Source organism: Borostomias antarcticus (assembly GCF_949987555.1).
Source record: "Borostomias antarcticus genome assembly, chromosome: 5".
NCBI classification, from domain to species: domain Eukaryota; kingdom Metazoa; phylum Chordata; class Actinopteri; order Stomiiformes; family Stomiidae; genus Borostomias; species Borostomias antarcticus.
In genome coordinates, this window is record NC_140238.1 from 5040569 (window position 1) to 5052275 (window position 11707).

Genomic DNA, 11707 nt, shown 5'->3' on the forward strand with positions numbered 1-11707 from the left:
TCAGACCGCCTTCAATTGTCTGGTGAGTCTTGTCTTTCAGCCACAATGCCGTGTCTGTCACGGAAAGGAAATGAGATATGCATTGATGTTGTTGTTTTTACTTTGTGAGGTGTGTGATTTACTAGGAGCTGGCAATGTCTTCTAGGAAAGTGTGAGCGTGTGTGTGTTTTAGTATGTAGTAGGACACACTTGAAATACTCGTCTATGAATCTTTAGACAATTCTATTCGTCCAAGTTTCATTTTTGTATGTTAAAAAACATGCAAAAGAAAAATCAGTTTGGGACACAAAATATAGACGACAAGTCTGAAATGGATGCCAATGTACAGTATTACATACAGCACATTAACAATGTACTAACATAGAACATACATTTGGATATTAACCCCAAGCAATAGACGCCACGTCCGTTTGTACAATTATGTCATCTTTAAGGTATTATATATTGTGTGGTCAGATGCTTTTTAGAAAAACTTGGGGATGGGAAAGGTAAAGAATGTGCTGCCAGCCACCTCCTTGGACACTCACAGTTTTCTGCTAGCTCACATCTCTTTACTCATTCTCAGAGAAAGAGACAAAGGGTGTGTGTCAAAGTGGTGGAGGAAGTTCCTTTTCTCAGTAGAGTGAGGAGGAAGCTCTTTCTGAGGAGGAGAGCTATCCATCAGCAGGTGACCAGGTCTCAGGTAACTCTCAGTGAAGTCCAAGTCTGTCCGTCACCATGAGGAAAAACAAATAAATACCGCCGAGGAGCCTGTTGAGATTTTATTCAGTATCGATCTGTGCCAAAGAATGTTGAATTTTCTTCCATGAAAAACATGACACTGTATGGATTTAACATACTGCCCTCCCTTTTCAAATAAAATAGACAAAAAAGACAGATTCTTGTATGAGGTTTAGGTAACGTTTCTCTCTACAGAATGTGCGCTTCTGCCTGAGGTACCGGCGCCTGGCCTAAACAAATCAAAAAGGTAAAACCAACAACAATCTGCCGTGAATCTGTCCTAACAAATGATAGAATCGCCGAATGTCAGCGGAATAATTGCACATGAATATTTGATCATTATGCTAATGACTTGGATGGAAGGCCCTCATTTCCAGTGATAAACAAATAGCAACCAGAGGTCTCTCCCCCTTGCGCCGCCTCCTCCTGTGGACTCCTTACTTTCATCGCAGCGGAATAACAGAGGTCAAGAGACCGGTCTCTCTAGTTGCTGTTGATGGGGGGATAAAGGAAGATGGATGCCCCCTGCCTCATCATCGCAGGTGTTTGCTTTTATGACCAGCGTCTTCCACAAGCAGTTTCTTATTACACACTGGCAAGCAGGAGGACCTTCAAGTCTCCTGCATTCCTACAATGCTCTGAGGAGTGTGTAATTTTGGAGACTAAATTTAGGGGGAAGCAAATCAGTTTTTATTCGAAGCAGACCTGACTCAAACGGAGATTCACCACAGTGTGGTCGGACTTCAAAACCAGCTCGTTACTTGCCTTTTTTCATGTTCAGCCTGCTGTAAATCTCCTATCCCTCTGAACACAGAGAAAAACTGTTATTTGACTGTTGTTAGTTTTTTTCATCATTGTGGTAGACAGATCCCCTTAACCATTTGCACATTGATGAGGCAGAAGCTGATGAATAATTTGTCAAGAAATATTGTGTAAATGTATTTGAGATTCAACTGATATCCACTTAGTCCCTGTCCCCATGGGCTTTTAAATCTTTTAAAATGTGACCCTTGCATTCCATAATAAACCTTAACTTGTTGAATAATACAGTTTGGTACCATACAGTTGGTTTTTATTTTACTATTCCCTCACAGTTATACACAATACTGCATTTCTGGGGACCAAAGCAAAGATGAAAAGCTTCTCTTTCCTTAAGGGTTAGATTTCACCGTAAGTGTTAATCCATCAGCATTGACACTAAAGGCAAGAAAGAAGGTAGATGAGAGCGTTTGGTCTCCCTCAGAATAAATATTGGTTTGTCCAGATGTGCTGTAAGGGGTTTACCACAAAGCTCAAGGTACACAAGAGTCTCGCCATTTTATCTGAGGAATTGTTCCCTACTCTTTGTTCTTGTTTCAAGGCAAACATCGGCAGAAGGCTCAAGTGGCAGAAAGTTTCAGTAGATGATCTGGCCTGCCACTCAGGTTGGTGGAGAGATGAATGGGAGGGGAGCTACCTATCCATCAGTCTCTGGAATAAGTCATAGAATGAGAATCCCCTTGATGCTGAAATTAAGGTTAGAATTAGTTTTCATCTGATTAAGCATGTTTTTTTGTTTTTTTTAAACACTGTATGCACAATTTTTCAAGTTTACAGCAGCTTTAAAAATCATAGATATATCACTAGATATTACTCAGATTTAGACAATTACTCAGATTTAGACACCAGAAAAAAAGACCATCTTCAAAGAGCTCTTAGCACCATGGGACGACTCAGCTGTAGAATCAGGCCCTGGGGGTCAGAGGGGGAAGCGAGCCCTCCGCTGCTGAGTTCTACCACCAGATAGCGCCGCCCTCTCCCTCTGTGCTCATGTGCGTAATTACAATGTGGCAGCGTCAGCTTCTGTTCGCCGGCGCTACTGTAACTCCTGCCATGATGAACCAGGAAAAGCTTCCCGCTTCACTGAGCCCACACGGCATTGTTGCTCATGTGCGGTAGAACACAAGTCAGAATAGGCATATCAAAAATTCTATGCTGCATAGAACCTGGTTATAGCTGGTTACAGCTATAGCTGTACTGCACAATTATGATAATTCTGTTGTATATTGGAATAGTAATCCAAGACAAAAAAATGTCCCCTTTTCATTTGACTTGTATTGTGACATGGAAATAATAAACTGTGCCTTAGAACTAAACATTCAATTGCATGACTGTGAGAAAAAACCACAAAGCCGGGCTTCATCGGTGGTGCAGAGAGGCACGAGCTGTTATATGAACGAACCTAGCAGATTTCCAGATGCAAGGCAGACTAACACAGCAATGGAAAACAATGTCTGTGTAGATATGACATCCACAGAGATAATAGCAGCTTTCCGCTAGACAGGTTTAAAAGTGAGTTGAGCGCATCTAATTCCTCACAGAAACCGCCTTTGATCTTGTGAGGTATTGCTGTGTTTATTTGTGGTGGGGCGTTGGGGCGAATGGGTGTCCCCGTCCGTACGCCCTAATTGCAGACTCCCGGTTGGCTTCTTTCTCTTTACTGTGATGACATCACCAGAGCCAAAACGGTGTCTCCCATGACCTGGGTGGCTATCTGAAGTTCGCTTGAATGTCACGAAACAATACAGAGTGGTGCAAGGCAGGGCCATTGATCTCGCCTCACCAGCTGGCCTTGAAAACATTGCTCTCACATACAGTCCCGCCGATAATCATCTTTAATGAATAGTTGTGCGCCAGGCAAGAGTGCTCGCTGATAGCGATCATGTCAAGCAGGGTAGGGTTCGAGTCTCTTAAAAAAAAAAATCAGGGAATTCCATCTTAACCATCTGGATGTCTTCCATAATGCCACACACTCGGTGATCGCTCTTGGAATGGACCTACACTGTAATACAACTTGGCACCCACTACAGTGAGCCTTCTTGCCCAAGCCTAGCCTGACCCCCACCCCACACCGCCGCAAACACACACATACACACACCTCAGCGTTTCACTGCTGTCGATGTGTACTGTATACTGCCTTGGTAAATCTCAACAGTCCTTTGTTGCTGTGTTCTGATCTCAACTAGAGATAGCGAGCGCCGTGTGAGCGATAGCTGTATAAAAGGCGGGACGCCGGTGACTGCAGGCACAAGCAGGGCTCCCTGTGAGTGCGTCTGAAAGGCCCAAATTGAACCATTTCCCCCCTCCTCCAGGGAGGGCCTTATCGTCTGCAGAGGCCAGAGTCTGTGTATAATTAGAAAAATACTACACTGATACTGCAAATGAGGTTTAATAGCTGTTGAGGCCCACTTAAGCATTTTAATGTTCGTGCTTTCTGATAAGCAGTAGCACACATGTTAGCTGAACAACAGAGAAGACTTCATCAATCAGAAGCTGACAGCTGCCATACCTTTCTGATATTTGGGGGATGGCTCATCGTGACATGTCTGAGTAATTTGACATGTTGTACAAAGGGAAAACTGTTCTTTCTCCTCCACTCCCCCAAGGGTAGACAGGAACTATAATTACCCTAAAGTTTTACTTTGACAAGCTGTCATCTCTTTGATTTATGTTGCTGTAATACTGTTCTTTGTAGCGCCTTAGGCTCGACTTGCTAATTTCTTTGTCAAAATGGTTACAATAAATTCAGACAAATTGATGGAGGAACATGCAGTTATCACTGTAATTATGGTCACTGTTGTCACTACAGCAGTCACTCATAATAGAAAATTGCAAACAACTTCCCATGAAAATTACATTATGTGAATAACGTTGGAAATTGATGGAAAAAAACTGAAACAAGTGTCTAAATAACAACACTATGCTGCAACATTGAATCAATACTTTCCCATAATGCATGTCCCAAACGTGCCTAGTTTCCACTCTGAACTCTGCCTAACAGCAGTTTCACTATACGGTTTCTCAAACACCCGTTACAGATTGGGCCTATCTATGGAGGGAAAGATTGAGTGCAAGATTGGACACCTCTGGGAGTGCAGCTTTACCAATGAGACAGGCGCTGACCTGCCCGAAGCTCTCCGGGAACATAGACTACTGATATCCCACTCTAACCTGCCTAGCTCATGAGGGTGATGCGCTTCGCAGCAGAGATACGGCTCTGAAGAGAACAGACCCACTCTGATGGCCTTGGGTTCAGCAGAGGTTAAATTAAGTGTATAAGGCAAAGGCAACCGCTCAAGACCGACACAAATTAAAACACTTTCCTGGAATATCTATTAATCACTGACATTTGAGTCACTGAGATTATTCTAAATATTGCCATAGAATATCATGGTTCAAATAAAAAACAGCAGAGAAAAAGCTAGCGCCATTTACTTTGTCCCACAAATCACTATTGAGTTCCTGTATTGATGAGGCCAGAGATATAACTGAGTCAACACGATGGACATTGATCAAGGAGACCTCAGATCACATTATCATCAACTGGTGAAAATGGATACGTTGACCTGTCCGGCAGCACAAAGGCCCAGAATCCATCCTCAAGTGAGATATCTGTGGGAACATCCCCCTGGATCCCTTAACTAAATATTGTGAGTGTCTCTTGTGATATCCTAGAGCCTGGCTATTTACCTTCAGATCCTGGGGATTAGGAGATTACAGGCAGGTGGTGAAACTCTCAGGTCTCAGATTAACTGGGAATATGAACATTTACCTGTTCAGGTGTGAGAATGTAAATTCTTATCGATATTGGATTAAGAGTAAAAAAAAAAGAGTAAGATGGTGGTAACTTTAGCTTGGCAAGATGGATATAGGAATCTTTTTCAAGAAGAAAAAGGATTCAGGCAACGATCAGGCAAGGCTAGAGGAGGTGGAGGACAAGTTTGTTCCTGTTGATGAGAAGTCCGGTGAGAATGCCGTTACAAGCTCAGGTTGGTGCAGGCTCTTTAGCTAGCTAGCTAGCTAGCTGGCATTAGCTTAGCTTTAGCTAACATTACTGTAGCTAGTCAGTCAGTGCTTCTCTGATCCATCATCAAAGATCATTAGCTGTGTTCAAAACCGTTAACTCGTTCACTCACTCACTATTCCCTATGTAGTGTTCCCCATATAGTGAATAATATAGGGAACAATTAAACGTTTTTTCGGACACTACACTGAACGCCATTGCATCAGACATTCATGGATGCAAGCAAGCAGTACGTGCCCAGTATCATATAAACAAACCGAGCACTGATGGCAGCAGGTTGAAATGTCAGGAAATATTCAGTTTCCATGTTCAGTTTTGAATGTTAAATCCCAAATAAATTGTTGAATGAATGCTCACGAGCTCACTAGTATAGCAGTAGCTTTCATAACATTAACAGTGGCCGTGTCCGAATTGCATACTACTTGCTATATAGTAGGCGAGATGCAGCATGCTGCATCAAAACTGTGCATACTGTATTTCGCCTACTATATAGTAGGTACTATATAGTAGGCGAAATCGGCGAAAAAATGGGCGTAAATGTAGCATAGTTCAGAGCATACTGTTCCGGAAGTCGAGAGGTGAAACGTCACTGGGCTGTGAGAAAAATAAAAAAAGATGGCGAACGAAGAGATCTCCGGGACCGCAGCGGGAGTTTTCAAATGTAAGTATTGACTTAATTTGTCGATGGAAAAATTATTTTTCCGGACAGATATCTTAGTTATAACGACACAGAGCTACAAATGCAGTTTTGTGTATATAGGTGGGGTAGAAATGACATTTCGAAAAAGAACGTCATGATAGCTAGCTGCTTGCATTGATCTCTGTGGTGGACGTTACGTTAGCTAGCTAGCCCAGCCAACGTTAATAGGCTACTAACGTTACAGGTGTTCAGACGGCTCTTGCTCAAAACGTATTAATGTCATAGCTTAAATGTTATTATAGCTAGAATCAAGACAAACAGAGTAACATTTCCATGTAATATGACCATGATTGCTTAAGAAATGTATAAGAAATGTCGAAATTGTGATGAGTTGTTAAATGGCTAACCTAAGCCACCGAGCCTAACGTTACTTGAAGTTGTTTAAACAATTGTCTGTTCATTCCGTGATTTAAACGAGTTCAACTGTTCATATATCATATATTAGTATTCATTGTCCCATAATACTTCTGGATGTATTACAGGGACCAACGACCACACCAGGGACGATGATCCTCTGGAGGACGGCTGCATGGGTGGCCCCCATCGCCTCTTCCAAGACCCCGTACCACTTCCACGAAGCGGCTGTGGCCTCCCCTCCCTCTGTGCTGACCCCAGTTCTGGGGCTCTTTAGGTCCTATGAGGTTAGATAACAGTTTTCTAGTGTCATACAAACTGTGAGTCCCTATCAATATATTTGCTATCATGTAGCCTGTAGATCAAAATCACCTTGTACATGACTACAAGGTTCTCTGTGTGCTTTATCCAGGCTGTCTCCGTCGTCCCCTGCAGCCCAGCTTCTAAGATGTAGGTCCTACATAAATCAATATTCAAAGTAAACAGACCGCTGGATTGCTTCTGAACAACAATGCATACGTTAGTTAACTTACTCCAAGCCTTTCAGCGTGGTGTTTCTCTTCCCCGTAAACAGGGAAGAGTTGGCCGTCCTCCAGAGGGAGGACCGGCTGATGTTGAACGGGGGAGAGAGAAGGCAGAGATGAAGGCTGAGTGGAGGGAGGAAAGGGGGTTGTTTAAGGAGAGGGAGGACCGGCTGATGTTGCTTCTAGAAGCCTCAGTCAAAAAAAACTGTTTTATCTTGTTCCATTATTGTTTTTGTTATTTTTTATTAAATGTATTTTCTTGAATTAAATTGGTGTTTGTGTGTCATTCCTTGTAATGTATTCCCAGTCAAAGAACAAATGTCACTATACCTAAAACCAGTCATTAGAGTAAAAGAACATTCCTAATGGACATTGTAGTTTGCAATTAGGCATAAAAGACGGAACACACATGTTGGTTCACAATGCTTCATTGGAATTATTCAGAGACGGTTATGAAAGCATCACTGTTTAATGTGTCTGACTAACGACTACTTGATAAGGGAGTTACATGTCCAAAGCGCTCTGCGTGTTGTGTTAAGACCTTCCAAGTTACTGTACATGACCTGTACACATATCAAGACAATGTGTCTGATGTGTAGATATTACACTTTGTTGAAATGTTAATACATCAAGAAGTAACCTTTACATGTATAATGGAAGAAACACAACCATAAACATTTCTTGGATATTTTTATTACACAATGGTCTTCAAATATACTTTTGACTTGTTTATATTTGGTCAGATCATTAGCTTTCCTTGCAAAAGGTACTGACAGAAGAACGCTGATCTGTTGTCTCCCCCTAAAATACTTAAACTGATTACTATGTACAGTGTTACACATAAATTTAAATACAAATACATTTAAACAAATGCCTCAAGGCTGCCTATAACCAACTGATCGGTGTTTAAAGCCTCAAGGCTGTCTATAAGGAACAAGGCAAAGCACACTCATGAACTGATAGACTGACTACTTATGGCAGGATGGGGGTAGTCGTGCTCACCAAGAGCTGCGATCCAGGCAGCTTGTGCTGGTGCTGATGCTGCCGCTGCGAGACACTTTCTGAGGCCATCTCCAGGGTTGGGATGATCTGCAGCAGCAGGACCATGGCCACCATCAAGGTCTTCAACCTTTAAATGGTTAAATGCAATTAGGCCTACTGTAAGTCGCTTAGCAGACACACAAAAGTGTCTGCTAAATAAATGACTAAGGTAATGCTGGACAAAAGTGTCTGCTAAATGACTGATGTAATGTTACCTCCAAAGACTAGCACCTGTGTGTGAATGACAAGACCATTGTAAAGGGTGAGTACTGAGAAAAGCTCTAAATGCAATGAATTATTATTGTTATTGCTATTATTAGCACCTCCATGGTCTTGCCCCATCCTCCTGACCATCACCAAGGTTCCTCTGTGTCGATTTTGACAATCTGAAGTCCCTCCTTGTGTCCGCGCCGTCAAAATAGGTCCTCAGCAGGGACGTGGAGGTTGACTTGGTGAGGACCTCTGTCTTCCATGTGAGCCTACAGGGGGATTATTAGGGCAAACTTTAACTCATTTGTGCGTATGGCATATACTTGTCTTTACAATATGATAATAGATAGATGTCATTATCTGTAGAGCTAAAATGTAACATTACAAAGCAGGCGTGTAGTGATGAGTAAACCCAGGTAAACTCAGTTTACCCACCTCTTTAAAATGAGTTGAGTTTTATTGTTTTGCTTACCTGCCTCTCAGAATCTATTTACTATAACATCCCTGGTACAAATGTAACAGTATAGCCCCAAGCCAGCACATGCGGGGCTATCAACTAACCTAGCTAACTAGCGTAGCTAGCAAGCTAACGTTCAATATTTACCTCAACTACAAGCATGTCGAGAAGATCTCATGACGGCTCTTCTCCTTGCAGCGTTAACACGTCTTCTCCTGGCGGCAGCAGCAGCCGCACATCCCATGCCAGGAAAAGGCTACATTTTTGTGGATAATACACAAAATGATCACAGAAAACACCGGATAATTGTACCACAGCTTCGCGGGAGTAAACAGTATCGTATCCCGTCACTTCCGCTGGATGACTCGAGTAGCATGCTGTATTTTCTCGCATACTACACGCGTTTTGTGGAACAGTAGGTACTATATAGTATGCAGTATGCATACTATATAGTGCCTACTATATAGCATGTAGCAGGTAGTATGCAATTCGGACACGGCCAGTAGCTGTCGGTGGCTAAAGCAGTTAGCTAATACTACAACGATGGTCCCTGTAGCTATTTTGATGCTCATGGCTCAACTTCTGTTTCTCAGGTATAAACGGAGGCAAACTCAAACGCGCATTTGAAACCACGGGAAACCCAGGTTCAAATCCACCCCTGTGCAATAAAAACACAAAACGCAGACAGGTTGAAATTGGTCACATGTGCATAATAAAGGATTTATTAACCTTAATAAGGCACTGTTCTCACTTTAGATCCGGTAGCAGCAAAATGCATAGTAACGTGCATAAGACGTGCATAATTAACGGCTAATACGTATGTATAAGAAACTAATGCTGCGTTCACACCGGGCGCTGCGAGAAAATTCGCGCCGCCAGTTTGCCCCAATCTCGCTGCGGGATCCAAGGGGTTGCCACGTGAATCCGCCGCAGAAAGTTCCAAAAATTGAACTTTTGCAAAATCCTGGCCACCGCGCCGCCGGGTTCGCCTGATTTGCGCCGCCCGCCGCCCAGTTCGCACGAATTGTATTGACTTTGTATGTAAATGCCGGAAACATTTGCGCACGGTGTGAACACAGCATAATAAGGCTTTTATTAACATTCTTAACAGTTAACACGTTTCTTCTAAATGTCTTATAATCTAACAATAAACATATTTATAATAATAATACATGTATTATTAACAAATCTTAATGTTAATAAGCATCTTATAACGATCTTATTACCTGTTAACTAATGCTTAATAAGAGGACCTTAATATTAAGTGTTAACATGAAATTATCTGTTTGATTCAAACAGGTAATTGGCTGGTCACTCTTCAGTAGATTCCATTGATCATCACTGTATCCAATTAAATGCTTTACCCCAACATTACCCATCCTGCAATTACTCAATCAATCAATCAAAGCTTTATTTGTATAGCGCATTTCATACCCAGAGGCAACACAATGCGCTTTACAGAGAACAAGGGAGGTGGGCATATGACCCACCTCTACATATTCCAGAGGGAAGCAAAAAAACAGTAATCACCCGGGGGCCAGATAAGTGAGCTGTAAAAATTCTTCCCTGACCCCTCTCAACAAGGCGATCGAGCAAGCTCCTGGAGTATGCTTGTCTACCGGCTAAGAACATTTATAAAGCAGTACATTACATTAAATTACATTTCAGAGTAAGAGAGGCTAAAACTGTTGTGTTACTGTTGTGACTTGGATTCTGTTCTGTAATGACCCAGCTGAATTGGACTGTGCTGGAGTGTCATGAAGCCAGCCAGACGAAGGCTCACATCCCCTCTGTGGCCAGAGACGTTCAACGAGCCAAAATGAGAATTAGAGTAAACTTGAACATGTCAGCACATCCTTATATTATTTATTTTTCACTGTTTTGGATGAATGAGAGATTATTTTTGAACACCCCCTCTCCTCTCCCTAGCTTAATGTTAAATTATCTGCTGTGCCAATAGAACTGTTTGGTATTCATACAGCTGTGCACCAAAACTGGATTATCGAATGAGACACTATGCAAATGCCCTATTTATGTGAAATAGACAGTAAAAAGCTTGTTGTTGAATCACCTGTATTCTAAAATCCATGTTTTATATTTGTACAGTATATCCAGTCTTTTTGATTGAGTTCATATGTAGCAGTGTAAATATGGAAAAAGGGACAACTGTAGACATACTTTGTTGGTATAGTTACTCTTATCATTGATCTCCTCACAGCCAATGGAACGCCGCCATGAAGAGCCTGCTCTCCCCAAGCTTGACTATTCTGACTGGGTCCTTGGCTGGACAGACAAAGTGCAGGATTTGTCCAAATGAGGGCACATTGACTGTGTGCACTGAAGGGAGGTATCTCAATCTATGAGACAGCCACATGGGTGGTAAAGTGGGCGGAGCAGTGAAATGGTTTGTGCTGCACTACACATGAGTGCAGTACAGTATGAGTGAAATGGTGTGGTATATGGTAGTTTATGGTGTGTACTAGTGCACACAGGACACCTGAATCAGCTGATCAATTAGGCAAAATAATTTATTTTAATAACCCTGAACTTAAACCTAACCCTCTAGCCCAACCCCAATAATTAGCAAAGTCTTTAGTGAACTTTCTAAAAACCCCACACCGTAGACCTATTATATCTTTAACCCAAAAGAGCACTACCCAGAAATACATCCAATGGAGCTCTTCACCTCAGGATCCTTCTGACTGGTGCAAGGTGTGGGTCCCTCCCAACCGTACAGCTATATGTTACTGCTGACCTTGACATCTGTCTCCAGAGGGGAAAGCACAATAGTGGGCCTATTCCCAGGCAATGACCCTGTTGTATACCGCTGGCCCAATGCAAACGGAAAGTGTCCGCTT

At 42.3% G+C, this 11707-nt stretch overlaps 1 long non-coding RNA gene across 1 annotated transcript; it reads right to left on the reverse strand.

Annotated features, from left to right (window-relative positions):
- Nucleotides 1–7910: 7910 nt before the first annotated feature.
- On the reverse strand, nucleotides 7911–9154 carry LOC311309227. Its single transcript, XR_014630458.1, has 3 exons — nucleotides 8997–9154; nucleotides 8506–8661; nucleotides 7911–8270 (listed from the first exon to the last, which is right to left on the reverse strand). It is a non-coding gene; the product is annotated as an uncharacterized lncRNA (long non-coding RNA).
- Nucleotides 9155–11707: the final 2553 nt, after the last annotated feature.